This window comes from Microtus pennsylvanicus, chromosome X, assembly GCF_037038515.1.
Source record: "Microtus pennsylvanicus isolate mMicPen1 chromosome X, mMicPen1.hap1, whole genome shotgun sequence".
In the NCBI taxonomy this organism is placed as follows: domain Eukaryota; kingdom Metazoa; phylum Chordata; class Mammalia; order Rodentia; family Cricetidae; genus Microtus; species Microtus pennsylvanicus.
This window is the reverse complement of record NC_134601.1, coordinates 16198116-16212917: the sequence shown is the minus strand read 5'-3', so window position 1 is coordinate 16212917 and position 14802 is coordinate 16198116. Positions and strand designations below refer to the sequence as shown.

General features: G+C 41.6%; 1 protein-coding gene across 3 annotated transcripts in view; it reads right to left on the bottom strand.

Annotated features, from left to right (window-relative positions):
• The window catches only part of Mtm1 (myotubularin 1), a 128855-nt gene extending 115237 nt beyond the window's left edge, over positions 1-13618 (bottom strand). For 2 of the 3 annotated variants that reach the window (XM_075957591.1, XM_075957594.1), the window contains exon 1: positions 13522-13618. The gene's annotated coding sequence lies outside the window, so the exon portion shown is untranslated. Of the gene's footprint in view, positions 1-13281; positions 13392-13521 lie in introns of those variants that run through there. The other variant, XM_075957593.1, reaches the window with a different exon arrangement.
• Between the last annotated feature and the right edge of the window lie 1184 nt (positions 13619-14802).

Here is a 14802-nt window from a genome sequence, read left to right as displayed (position 1 = left end):
CTCATGAAGCAAGCTAATCTGCTCCACAACAAAACAAAATGTTTTGTTGAATTATTTTTTGCAGTGAGAACTATTCTCTAAAAGCACATATTAAATTTGTAAGTAAAAGATATTTTAAAGCAAAAAGTTCAAATGTCAATTGCTAAGGAGTAAAAACAAGAATTATAACTATTACAGTAATGGAGAATGCCACTTTTCAACATTTCATTACATTCTGCGAACCTTCTCAACTGCAGACTAAGGGACCCCCAGAGAAAACCCCAGAGGCTGGGCAGTAATGGTAGAATCTTCCAAACAGAATCAGTGGTGTGTGTGTGGGCGGTGGGGGGCAGAAAAGTGCTTTAAGAGCGTAAGTGCAATTTGTCAAAATAAATGAGAGGAAGGGGCTTTGGGTGGAACCGGCCATTGAAACCAGTTACTCCAGGTGCTTTCACTTAAAGGTAGACGCTAGGTTTTTCTCATGCTCCTCTCACACACGCGCACACTTCACTTCTTTATATACTGCATGTGTTTCTAATATTTCAAATTTCACATGGTACTGGACTGGCAAACGACCTTTTGGGTCTCCTGTTACATTTCTAGAGCTTCCTAAAGGCAAGGACTATGTCTTCTGTTGCTGGCGCACTTTGGGCACACAGCACCCAGTAAAGAACATTGCCCTAAAAAATTTCCGTGACTTTGGAGAAGCTGGACTTGAGCCACTTGAAGGTACTCCCCAGGATGGATCTGTTTCTAATTGCTACGTATAGCTTTATCATACTGTAAATACGCATATATTGGCAAATGCTATGTTGGTTTTAATGTAATTCAGAACTTTTGTGGAAATGGAGTCCACAATCTTCTGCTCTTTGCTTTTCTCGCACAGGTTGTTATGAGCATCAGAAATACAGATGCATGTCCCAGTACACTGCTCATTTCTGATGCTGAATAGTATAGCAGGAATTGTCTCCACAGACCTTGGATTGACTTCTATGTTTCACTACTACGAATAGTGCTGTTCTAAGCATTCTTAGGACTGTCTTCTATACTTGCTACACATGTGTAAGAACTACAATGGCATTTTGGAGCCAGGTTTTTCTATACGTTTTTTGGTCTAGCAGCAAATTAGTTTAAAGATCAAATTATATTGAGAGGTTAGGTAACAGGTAATAATGTAGGCAAACCCACAACTTTAATCCTAAACGTGGGCTTGTCAACACTAGCCCAAGTATGTGAACAATTTATTCCTTTTCTAGGGCTGCTATAACAGAGAACCACAAAATGGATGGCTTAGGATAACAGCTAGGAAATCTCTCCCAGTTCTGAGGGTGTCAGCTAAGAATGAGCCCTCTGAAACATCTGCTAGCGCCCAGTGGTGACTACAGCCCTTCCCATCCATTGGCTTGTGGAAGCATCGTTTCAATTATAGTCTTCTACCTGTGTATCTCTGCTCTGTTATAGTGTTCTCCTGTAATGGCACCCTTCTTGCTAGATGAAGGAGCTTCCCTTCTAATATACAATCATCAATAACTGCATCTCTAATGGCACTATTTACATGTAAGGTCACATTCTGAAGTACTAGGGGTTGAGACTTCTTTGGGGACAGCATACCACACAGGCAGAACATCACCCATGCAAATAAGCAGTTTACAAAATGTTCATGTCAGCATATGGTTACATTCACAATAGTTTAGTTCTTCCTACTATAAGCGTTCCACGAACGGTTATTAAATGAATAAAACTGAAATATTGATATGGGTACTTAGAATAATAAAGTGGTATTGGGATGATTATTTCTGAGACCTTTTTTTATTTAGCATATGTAATTACTTAATGTTGTTTCCAAAGAGTTGAAAACGAGTCAATAAATATATACCAGACAGCTATTCTGCACCACAATAGGAGATTCAAAAATAATTTGTGAGGCTGGAGAGATAACTATCTGGTGTGTGTGTGTGTGTGTGCGCGCGTGCGCGCGCATATGTATGTATGTCTATGTGTGTGTGTGCGCACGCGCATGCATATTACTCTCTGTTCAGAACCTGGGTTTGATACTGGGCACCCACATAGTGACTCAAAATCATCTATAACTCCAGTTTCAGGGTATCTGAGATCCTCTTCTGGCCTCTGGGGGCACCAGGCAAAAACATCCATACAAATGAAATATCCCTAAAACAACAACAATAAAAATCGTGAGATAGCCTTGGGGAGCCTAGGCAGTTTGGATGCTCACCTTACTAGACCTGGATAGAGGTGGGCGGTCCTTGGACTTCCCACAGGTCAGGGAACCCTGATTGCTCTTCGAGCTGATGAGGAAGGGGGACTTGATCGGGGGAGGGGGAGGGAAATGGGAGGCGGTGGTGGGGAGGAGGCAGAAATCTTTAATTAATAAATAAATAAATTAATTATTTAAAAATCGTGAGATAGGTCTTCAAGAAGTTAACTGGGAGACAATGGCCAAATACAAGTTGGATGGCAGCAAAGATAATGAGTAAATATATGAGAAAATGAAAATCATTTGGGAATAAAAACAATAACAAAGGTGATACAGTATGACTGAAGCGATCCATCTGCTTGTGGATAATGATCATACTTTCCATTTACTGACTGCCACCTTATCAGTCATTGTTCTAAGCACATTTTAAGTCAGTTAATTTCCACAAACAACCTTATTTGGCAAGTAATACTAGTAACTTCATATGACAACTGACCAATATAAAGATTGTAGAGGTCAAACTGGTGCAGCCCTCTTAGTCACTAGCCATTATGCACTAGATGATCAAATGAAAATAAGGATAGAATGCTCTCTGCTTGAATCGGTAATAACTGAGTATTAGAAGGGGATTCCACCCACTAAAAAAATGTAAAAGTCTGACAGAAGCCTGGCCTACATTTTAAAGGGAGTAAACAAACGGAGATTTTCCACCAAATCTATGTCCCTTGAAATTGCCTTTAGAGAGACTGAGGCAGAAGGATAGTTGTGATTTCCAGGCCAGCCTTACCTACCTAGCAAGTTCTAAGCCAGCTAGGGCTATATGCTGATACCCTGGCTCAAAACAAAAGTGCTTTCAGAGAATAAAGCTACACAAGATGCCATATTATAAAATTTAGCTGGCTGGTTGGTGGTGGTGCACGCCTTTAATCCCAGCACTCTGGAGGCAGAGGCAGGTGGATCTCTGTAAGTTCAAGGCCAGCCTGGTCTACAAGAGCTAGTTCCAGGACATACTTCAAAGCTACAGAGAAACCCTATCTCAAAAATACAAAAAACAAAACAAAACAAAATTTAGCTGCCCAGTCTACAAAAATACTTATGCCTCACAGTGACTATTACAGCCTAGAGACAAATGCTGAATTCTCAGTCAGGATAGACACCATTGATGATATTTGCTAAATGCATCTTAGTCTCCGAAATTAATTCTAAGGTATAGTTCACAACAGGCAGAAAAAGAGTGAATTGGTGCTTCCTGACCCTTATGTACAGAAGCACAGGGAATGCAGCTTGGCATCTCTTAGCTCTTGAAAATGCTGGGCTTGATCCATCTTAAATAGTCCTAATTTATAAGAGTAAGTTGACCTTGGAGATTAGCAAAAAGCAGAAGTAGGAACAGTTGCTCGCCCAAGAGGCATGTTGCCACGCTAAAAGAGTGTCCAAGCAATCCCCAAAAACTGACTTAATTAAGATCTTTGAAAACTTACAAAGATAAAGGCTTGTGGCCCAGAGAGAATGGACAACAGTCTTTTCCTACTTGGGCAGTTACCTATTATTCCAGGCATAAATGTAAGCCATCATTCATTCCTGGCATAGAACCAAGTAAAAGGGCTAAACATTACTAGACCTTGACATGGTTGAAAGAGAAGTTCTCATGGATGTGAAAGAAATAAATCAAGAAAAAGCAACAAATACAAAAAAGGACGATGATGAAGAGGAACCCAAACCACTGTTAACAGAATAGAAATGACAGAATAAAGAAATTTGTGCTGTGGGATAATGCTCTTCTACCCTGTAAAGATTTGTCACTTGTATTGGTTTAATAAAACACTGATTGGTCAGTAGCCAGGCAGGAAATATAGGCAGGGTGACCAGATTGGGAGAATTACGGAAAGAGAAGAAGCTCAGTCTACAGTCTCCAGCCACATGCAGAGGAAGCAAGATGAAAACGCCTTACTGAGAAAAGGTACCAAGCCATGTGGTTAAACAAAAACAAAAATTATGGGTTAATAAGTCATAAGAGCTAGTTAGTAATAAGTCTGAGCAATAGGACAAAAAGTTTATAATTAATATAAGCCTCTGTGTGTTTATGTCGGACTAAACAGCTGGAAGACTGGGTGGGACAGAAACATCGATCTACAAATTTCAGTTCAAAAATAAAGATACCTATTGACTCTGACAACTTCCAAGTCTTTTGAACAGGCAATATGCCTGCTTTTCAGATGGATAAAAAGAATTCCCAGGTTCCAGATATAAATTCTGATATTAACACTAAGAATAAAAGTTGGGATGTGATGATTGGGGAATGGTCATGGGTACTGTAATAGAGTCAATTAGGCTATCCCTTTTATCCCTTCTTGAAGACCATATCTGCAACATAGCATCTGCAAATAATTCAACAATAAATCATGATTTGAAAAAGTGTCCAGCAAAGAAGGAATGCTATCTCTGGAAACCTACAGCTGATACAGAAACAGTGAAAAATAGAAAACTTTGCAACAATGTGAATAAGGCAAGAACACATGCAGTTAGAAGTTCTAGAAATTCTAACAAGTTCAATAAGACAATAAAAATGGTATATATAACATAAAATGAAGAAATAAAACTCTATTTGTAAGATAGCCATAATGGAGCACATCTTTAATCCTATCACTCGGGAATCAGAGGCAGGTGGATCTCTATGAGTACAAGGGTAACCTGATCTACAAAGTGAGTTCCAGGCCAGCCAGGGATACCTGTCTCAAAAAAATAAAAGTAAAAAGCAAAAACACACACAAAAAAATCAAAACCTGTATTTGTAGGAAATCCAATAATGTCTTGCCAAAGTACAGTTTTTACAAAGCAGATGATAACATTAGCCACACAAAGTTGAAATGACTGGTCATAGTTCAGCCCCAAACTGAACAACCCAAATGGTTATCAATTAGTAAACTATGGAATACTACTCAGTAATAAAAGGCAGGAGTTACTGGCATGCACAACATAAACATGACTATAAAAAACAGAACAAGGCAGCCAATCACCAAGACCAGACTAACCCAGCATCCAAATGTCAAAGAGCTACTAGAATTCACCTACATTCTATGGTTGTGTAGTTACGAGTCAATATTGAAAACTGCTGGCAAACATTTCAGATTTTAAAAATCTACTTTTGGAAAACTCACAGATGAGCAAATGAATTACAATGGAAATTACAATATGCTAGAATGTGATCCTAATGAAACAACTATGCTTTGAAACACCCAAACAATGGAATAAATAAAAAAAGATCATAACGAAAAGAGTGATTTCTGGACTAGATTTTAAGATGAAAAAGCAAAGCCTGAATAGCGTGTGAAAGAAACAGGGGGATGCAAATAAATCAGTTTGTGGTTGCTCAAGATTTCAAAAGAAAAGAACTCAGAAGGCTAACTAACTATCTGTAGTAGAAGTAGTAGATACATGCCCGTCCTGAGAAAGGGATGAAATCAGTTTTCTGAATAGATGTTGCTATGAATATGATCTTAAAATAACTTAAAATTTCAGCCATTTAAATATTAGTCAAAAAATAACTTGAAAAAAAGAGTAAGTATAATCATATCATCAGGTTGGTCCCCAACAAACAAACCTGGTAAAATTAACCAAAAAAAAAAAAAAGGCAAAGCTGCATGTGGTGCCATACACCTGTCTTCCCAGGACTTGGGATGTGGAGGCAGGATATTCAGAGTAGTGAGCTTGATGCCTCCCTAATCTAATGAGATGATAATATAAAGGGGGAGGGGCAGATGGGTAAACAGTCAGATAAAGACAATTGAAAATCTCTCAGGCCCAGATGGCTCTACCTCAAGTTCTATTAATATTCAAGAAAGTGAATAAGCTCCAACCTTTCACAGACTTCAAGCAAAGAGAAAGGGAACATCCCAACTCACTTTATAAGGCTAGCATTGTCAATCACAGTATTAAACTACACGAAAACTGAAGCCAAAACTCAGTGACAAATATAGACACTAAAATACTAGCAATCCAATGCAGTAGGCAAGACCATGTGCACAATGGTTCTGTGTCAACAGCACGAATCAGCTAATGCTGGAGTTCAACTAGAAAATCTCTTAACATAGCCCACCACATCAACAAATTCAAAGAAAGCTGTGTGTGTGTCTTTACCCTCTAAGCACAAAGGGGGTTGGTTAAAATTCAACTTCTGTTTAGAACTTCCAAAATGTGTGTTAGCTGTACATCTGCACAAAACCAAAGGTAAACTCAATGTTTTATGATGAAACACTGAAAGCAACACAACTTCTCAAACATGGATCCTGGGCTCTGGCCCAGACCTGCTGAATCAGAAGCTCCAGGCACAGAGCCAGGGAACTTTTGTTACTGTAAAAACCCCTCAGGTGATTTTGGTGCTGCTGGCTAATCACAAGTATAACCCACACAGCAGCAGCCTGGGCATCGCCCAGGAGTTGGCTGCAACCAAGAAGACTATGCTATACTCTTGCCTCATGCGAAACCCACTGAGGCAGAGCCTGTGCTGGCCCTTGAAGCCTGGCTAGCTCAGCCAGTACAGCATGAGACTCGTAATCTCAGGGTGGTAGGTTCAAGCCCCACGAAGGGTGCCAGAATGAAGGCATAATTAAGGAGGTCCACAAGAGCCCTGAATAAAAGAAAACAAGTATTTATTTATTTATTTATTTGGGAAAAAACTCACAATAAGGATAGAGAGCCATGGTCCTCTGTCGATGTTGGAAGCTGCGAACTGGACTCTGACCACCACCCAAAAGAGAAAGGGAGCAGGCTTTTTGTCTGCACTTAGAGTACCTTAGACCATGCCCTAATGGGCCAATGCCCAAAAGACTATCGGCCAAATGAATTCCCACTACAGCGTAGTTGGAGAAGTGATCCTAAAGCAGGTGCTCTCAGTGGAGCTACATAATCCTGCAGCCACTAGATGACTTTTCAAAAATGTCCATGCTAGTCTCACCCCAGATCTCAATGCTGCCACCTGAAAGCTAGCCGTAGACCTGACCTTTCTGAAAGAAACTTGGCACTTATATTAATAATTTCACCCTCAAAGCAGACATTATGTAAAAGCAATGGGCTAAAGGCTTGGCAAAGATTAAGGCTAACATTAATGTAAGTTATTACCGAGGCAGCTGGTTGGGCACTAAAAGCTAACCTGATGAAATCATCAGCAAATCAAAGCCAAAAGGTTCCTCTCAATGCCCTACTGTCCCACAGTGTTGCAACTGGCACAAGCTCCTCTTCAGCATGCACCACGTGGCTAGTCAAAATGGAGATGTCTTATAAGCAAAATACACAAGTCATTTCCAAGTCTAATACAAAAAAGGGTGCTGTTTCACTAATTATTAAATGATCCTATTTTACATATACTTGTATTTTACATATAATTGGTTATACAATATTTGTTAAAACTTACTTTGCCTGTTTGTTTGTTTGTTTTTTTTCAATCTAGAACTCTGTATTGGTTACTGTTTTTCCAAAGACTTGGGAAGCCAGGGTATGACCAGGTATTCTATCAAGCATCTCAAACTTTCATTTACATAATAGGCACTCAGGGTACACCTGAAAATGCAGATTCTGCAGGGGTTAGCTGACCTGAGATTCTGCATAGGTTACAAGCTCTCTGGGTAGCTACTGAGGGTTAAGGGCATCCAGACAATCCTTGTCAACTCAGGGAATTTCTGGAGAAATGATTCAAATTGACAATAGGAAAAATGACAATGTCCTGCAGGGTTAGACTCTGCCTCCACTTTACACCTGAGCTTAACTGAAAGCCTGAAAGGCCACCAGACTTTACAGCAAGGGGCTCAGAGGTGGAGGACATTTCCAACAAGCCTCTTTGAGGGAGGGTGGGACACATGCTTTCTCACATCCTCAACCACTGTTCCACACAAGGAACACCTCCAGGAAACTCTAAAATGATATGGTTGCTGCTAATGACACAGATAAGTGTGAAGGGCCTACTCTCCTGAGATCTTCCTGCAGGTTGTTATCCTTGAACAGCACTAACTAGGAGGTACACTGTGAGTCATAGCCAGGGGTCACTGGCAAATACCCACAGTTCTTAGTTGTCTAAAACAGCTGGGGTCATTTCTTGGCAATACTGAAATCAAGTGAAGTCCCTTTTCTTTTAAATCCCCACCTAAGCAATCTCAGGGCCATAAAGAAATGTAAAGGTCAACAAAGGGAATTTAAAGCACCACCACCCACTGCTAGGAATGTTGTTATAGCTCACCTCTGTCCCAGTCACTCCCACAAAGAGGAAAGGATGACACCAATGGAGCAGTGTATTCCATTACAAGGCTCAGGAAACAAAGTGCTTCCTTCTCACCAAAAGTTCAAGGATATGACATCAGAATGTAATCATTATCACATGCTAAAGAAAGGGCACCTCCGAACGCTGTCAAAGTCTGTACAATGGGATTAGAGTTGAACATCTTACAAACAAGTTAATTTTATTTTTTACTTTTAATTATTATCCTTCAACTTCCCTTAGCCCTTCCCTAACCCACACATATTTGCAAACAAAGCAAAAATGAGCCTAAACTCATGACAGAGTCCAAATATCAAGAAGCTGAGAAGAAAGGGGTGGCAAAGCAATGCATGAGATCCCTCCCAATGCTACATTCAGACTTTTCTCATTTACCCTCTATCAGAACCCAAGCAAAAGGCACAGGCTCCACCTCTTAACCTAGTTAAGGAACATGAACGGTAGGCATACAGAAGAATGATTCAAATCAACATGCTCCAACAAATCTAAGTTGCTACTCCTCTGATTCAAGTCAACAATATTTATAAAATACCTACTATGAGCTCTGGGCCAGGCTAAGTTTCAGAGACATTTTATAAAGCATCTTGAACCTCAGTACTCCTTCTTAGATAAAAAAATAACAATACAAAACAAAACAACAAAGAAAAACATTGCAACATGCAGGAGTTACCTGTGAGGTTCAGCCATGAAAGCACAACACTAAACTATTAGAAGTATAAAATGGAGCAAAGTTCCTTGTGAAGTCATCTTGAGCTACTGAGAAAGAAAGTCAAGTGCCTTGCAAAGAGAACTCCAACTCTATCATTCATAAATAGGGCCTGTCATTTAAAGACAGGGTGGGTGAAAATGATACAGGGAACAATCCCATCTTTGGATCTCTTCACAAGATCAGGATGACTTTTCATCCTCACACGGAATCATGGCCATCCACTCTAGTCTGACTGAACCACTGAGGCCTGGACGTGACTGGGGAAAGGGAAGCCTTCCATGCCTTTACACTTGGATTAGAAGTGAGTAAAACTCCACGACACACGAGTCACCTTGGTATTGCTATTTAAGTATTGGCTACACAGTGATACTGTTTTAGGAATGAATGGAATGGAAACTCAAAAGGGATACTGATGTTCCAGGTCCATTAGGGCATCAGAATAAAATACTGCATGTATCAAGGCAAACAAAAGAGGGAGTTGAGGCAGAGGGCACATCCGTAGCTCCAGTGCAGAGGACAACCAAGAACAACAGGAAGGCAGACAGTCTGCTTAATACCAGTTCTCCAAACATCAATGGCTTATGTAACACTCTAGTGCAATCATGACAATGCTGCAAGGTTTACAAAGGCTTCTAGTGCACATTTGGGTTCCGTTAGGTCTCTGGAGGTTTGGCAGGGCAGGTTTTATTACCTCCATCTTCCAAACAGAAGAGCTATCAGTAACAAGGTTAAAATAACTTGTCTAGAGTCACACAGTTAAGAAAAATTGGGACTTCAACCTCTGTCTAGAATCCAAATGCAAGGAGTTCTCCAATACCTCACATGGACCACAGGCTCATTTACCATTCCTTGGTCCTCTGGCAGAATTAGCACAAAATCACTGTGCACAATGCCAATTCTCTACAGAGATGCTTCCATACTCTTAAAAGGAATGAGACTTCTGTGGTATTCTGTGGGGAAAAGATACTGAAAGCTATGCCAAAGAAAGACCATCTTCTAAGTACAAGGCCCTGTAATTGGAAGGCCCTTCCTGCTCTGTTAGTGTTTGTGGTAAAAAGCAGAATATGATTCCAAGTAGACCTTCACTCCACCTGGCAAAAAGAATTTAGTGCCTCAAGACTTTCAGACACGGGTACCACTGCCATCTGTAATTAAAGCTCACACCAACAATGGAAAGCAAAGTTTGTCTAGAAAATCCACCTTACTGGATCTCCAATGGCTTATTAGAAGTACTCAAAACTAGGTGTGGTGGCACATAGATGGAACTCAAAGAGGCTGAGGCAGGAGGATTGTTCTGACTTTCAGGCCAGACTGGGCTATAAAGTGAGAGCCCTTTCAAAACAACCAAACAGAACATGACAGGAAGCGGTTCGAAGTAAGTCAACAACGGTTAACTTTCCTTGAATGCTTACTATGTGCAAGACTGTTTGAAGCACTAAATGTAGAGGAATCATTCAGCCCTCCCACCAACCCTTCGAGAAACTATTATTATTGTTTTGTTTCCTTATATACAGAAACAGACAAAGAAGTAAGAAGACTGCCCTCATTGACTACGTCTTCGAGACTGCTGAATCCTGAGTCCATACCTTCTAGGCAAATGGCAGTCCCTGTCACTCTGATACCTGCCAAAAAGGAAGAAATGAACTAAAAGCCAGAAAATAAGGAAATTGAAACTTATAAGAGGTCATAAACAGAATGGGAGACTAAAGAATAATGAATGACACCCATTATGTTATTGTAAAGTTGGATAATCTTTAGAAATAACTAGAAACCCCAGCCTTTGGAATCAGCTGAGCACTGGTTAAAAATGTCACCTAGGAAGTTTTTAAGAGTCTCTTCTTTTCTCTTCATTTTTGGGCCCTCAATCAAAGCCAGGACTATGTGTTTTTAATAGTTTCTAAAGCAACTACATTTTATTAATCCTATTCTCTTTTTGAATCAATATTATTACAGTACTTTTTGTAACATCGGTCATTTTTAGAAATCATAAAGACTGTCTTGGAAACACTGAACATACAGAATGGATAACGTCTGCAGTGAGCACACAGAGCAGGAAAAGTGCTGGGACTGAACAGATGAGAACATCTGCAGTGAGCACACAGAGCAGGAAAAGTGCTGGGACTGAACAGATGAGAACATCTGCAGTGAGCACACAGAGCAGGAAAAGTGCTGGGACTGAACAGATGAGAACATCTGCAGTGAGCACACAGAGCAGGAAAAGTGCTGGGACTGAACAGATGAGAACATCTGCAGTGAGCACACAGAGTAGGAAAAGTGCTGGGACTTCTTCTTTGCCATTTTATTAAGGAGTGCTTTTGCTCCTCAGGTCTCGAGTGCTTTTTGACTCTGAACTATTTCAAAGTGAGCTAGCATCTCTAGAAGCCAGGCAACATAGAGAGATGATCATGTCAGATAACAGGTTCACAGTACGAGCCTGTATACAAGAACAGAAACCTTCGTGCAAGGTAGGCTGAAAGTCCAGCAGACAGTGGCTAGAAATAAGCATGCAATCCTGACTTCACTGGAGACTTCTGCACTTAACAGCGATCTATCTAACTAGGGAGACAGAAATTTACTTGAAAAGTATCACTCTAAGAGTCTGAAATTACTATTTGCACTTAAGGGGAAAATACAATAAGAAATGAGCTGTGATGAACTTATTTAAGAGGCACTCATTGGAGAAATGATGACTCCATAGGAAGAATCTCTTGGACTCAGACATATTTCATTTTCAATGTGTTTGTTTCAGTGCAGTAACAACTATGAAAAATTAGGAATTCCAAGTGATGACAAAGGCACTCTCCATCATGCCAGCCTGTTTTAATGCCACTGGACACTTTCAAAGTTTCTTTTTTACAAATCCCCTCTGCTAATAAACACATCGCTGCTTTTTTGTCTGACACTCCCTATATCAACTCAATAAGTCCTTAGCTGTGTTTCCCTGTTGTCTTCCTGGTGCTTAGGCCAGACACTGCATCTAGACCATAGGCAAAGTTTAATGAATGAATGGAACCTCCAACAACTTGAGAAATATAAGACTTTTAAGGAGACCAATCATATAAGAAGAGGACTAGAATCTATAATCCCACATAATTGTTAACTACTTTTGAACACAAGCCTGCTCCACTGCTACAGAAAGGGTCACCAGTTTTATCTCCAATGCATGGGATCTCCTAAAAGCTAGATCTGATCCTGTAAAAATGCCTTAAGTCTTTTGGAGTCAAATTTGACAATCCTTCCCAATATATGTGATCTAGGAAAGGTTGGCTAGTAAACTGATTTTAAAGGAAATTCCTTTAATTCCGAAAGGGTTGACCTGTAGTAAAACTTCAGTCTTGGTACTAGATCTAAGGTGGATACTTCACAGTGAACAGAACTGAGCTACAGTAGGAGGAACCCAGACTAGACAGACTCCAAGAAACCCCCAGACTTGGCTTGTCACATCAGCTTTGCCACTGGGTTGCCTAGAGCCATTGTTACATTAACCTCTTCTGGGCCTCAGTTCCCTCATTCAGGAAACAACTAACTACCTGAAGGGCAGTTCTAAAAATGCTCGGATTCCACTCTTGAGAAGATCTGGTTCAGAAACCAAGTACAAGCCATTTGTTTCATACCTCAAACACGTCCATCAAGCCCGTAATGCAGTTTTCGCGCGAGATTCGCTTTATTTTTGCTTAGGCAAATACTAAAATTACTTTTCACTTTCTGAGCACAACAGACAGTTAAGGGAGGCAACCGGGCCAAAAGCGCTTGCTAGTGACTGTTTACACTTCCGACTGCATATTGGGGGGAACTAACCGTTCCTTCTCAGATCTCTCAACTGTTGCAAAAGCAGATAACCCCCGTGTACGACACAAAAAACACTGGCCTAGGGCGATAAAGAAGGGCTTGTGGCCAGTGCCAGGGTGCCACCACTTGGCGGGTCCAGGGGGAATAGGGCGGGTGTCCGCCCGGTGCTCAGGGCCAGGGCAAGGAGCGGTCGCCGGGAAGGCAGGGCGGCTGTCCCGAGGGCTCGCCTCCCTGGAACAGGGAAGCGAAGTACCAGTAGTGGTTTTGACGACCCTCAACCCTCCCCGATTCCGTCCCAACCTTCGACCGCCGCCACCTGGGTACCTCGGGCAAGAAGAACAGAAAAGCCAGGGGAAGACACCTGCCGGCGGCTCCAGGGCCTCAGCCCTACCTCGCCAGGACAGCCAAGGCTCTCCAGAGAACCCCACCCCCACCCCCGCGGGGGCAGCCAGGGCCCTCGCGACTCGTCCGCCCAGGTAGTCCCTCTTCCTACTATAGACCCTCCCATCTTGGGTCCCCGCAGCGCCCAGCCCCTCGCTAGGCCAGTCGAGAATGTTCACCCACCTCAGGCTCAAGGAGCCACCAGAGTTGCCAGGCTGCTCGGCTTTGGAGCCCCGCTCCGCCCCTTCCACGCTCGCCCCGCCCCCTCCACGCTCGTCCCGCCCCCAAACCCTCCTGGGTCCCCAAGCTGCTGTTGCCTTTCCTCCTTCCATCTCTGATTGGCTGGGGCTGGACATGTGATATGGGGGTGGGAGGAAGGTGCTGGGTGACTTAAGTAGCCTCTTCTAGCTTTTCACCGGTGAGACTGCCGGGAAACCCTGTTTGACGGGTCCGGAGCATAGAGGCATCTGGGAATTGTAGTTGGTAATTGGTGCTGGGAATGGGCAGGGCCAAGATGTCAGAATCCACCCCTGTAGAGTCAGTGCCAGGCTGAAACCACTGGGAGGGTTAGCCTCAGTACTTTGGTGCTGGTTCTCACTACATCTGTGCAAAAAAGGGGAGGGGGAATCTAGAGGGAAAACTGTTCTAGATTAAATTGTAGCAACTATCACAAAGATGAACTATTATTATTGAGTGCATGAATTTGAAACAGATTCTGGTACAGTATCTGGAACTCATAAGCCCACATAAGCTAGGGGTGTATCTCATGCTGTGCCAGCACCTTCCCAGGAGCAATACTGAACCAGTAAAAGGAAACAGGTCAAAATTAGTTCTGCTTTCTTAGGATTTGGTCAGATGACCACTGAAACAGTAAACAGAAAGTGAAAGCTGGGAGGGGTGCAAATGTAAGAAGATAGCTCAGTGCTTAATCAAATAAACACCCTTAATCTGGCTCATAAAAGAATGGATGTGATGTCTCTTGGTTTTGTGTTGCACATTGATTTTACACGAGAAATTTAGGTAAACAGGGATTATTTCACCATGATCTTTTTTCTTCTTCTATTGGTTCATTCTCTAAAATCTAAAAGCAACTCTTTTGCCTAATATCATTCAAATACACACACATATATATCCAAATGTCATTATACCATACCCCACCCCATATTTAGCTTTCCTTTCCATAGTTTCAGTTATTCACTGTTGAACAGTAGTCCAAAAGTGTTAAATGGAAAATTCCAGAAATAAACAACTCATAAGTTTTAAATTTCACACTGTTTTGAGGTGATGAAATATCTTGCTACTCAGCTCCATTGCAGCTGAGATGTGAATCACCCCATTTCCAGGGCATTCATGCTCTCTGCCTACTTTCTACCTATTAGTCACTTCATTGCTGGGTTAGTTGTCAGATTGATTGTAGTGGTGCTTCATGATATTTGTTCATGAAATTTGTTTAACCCTTCTTTC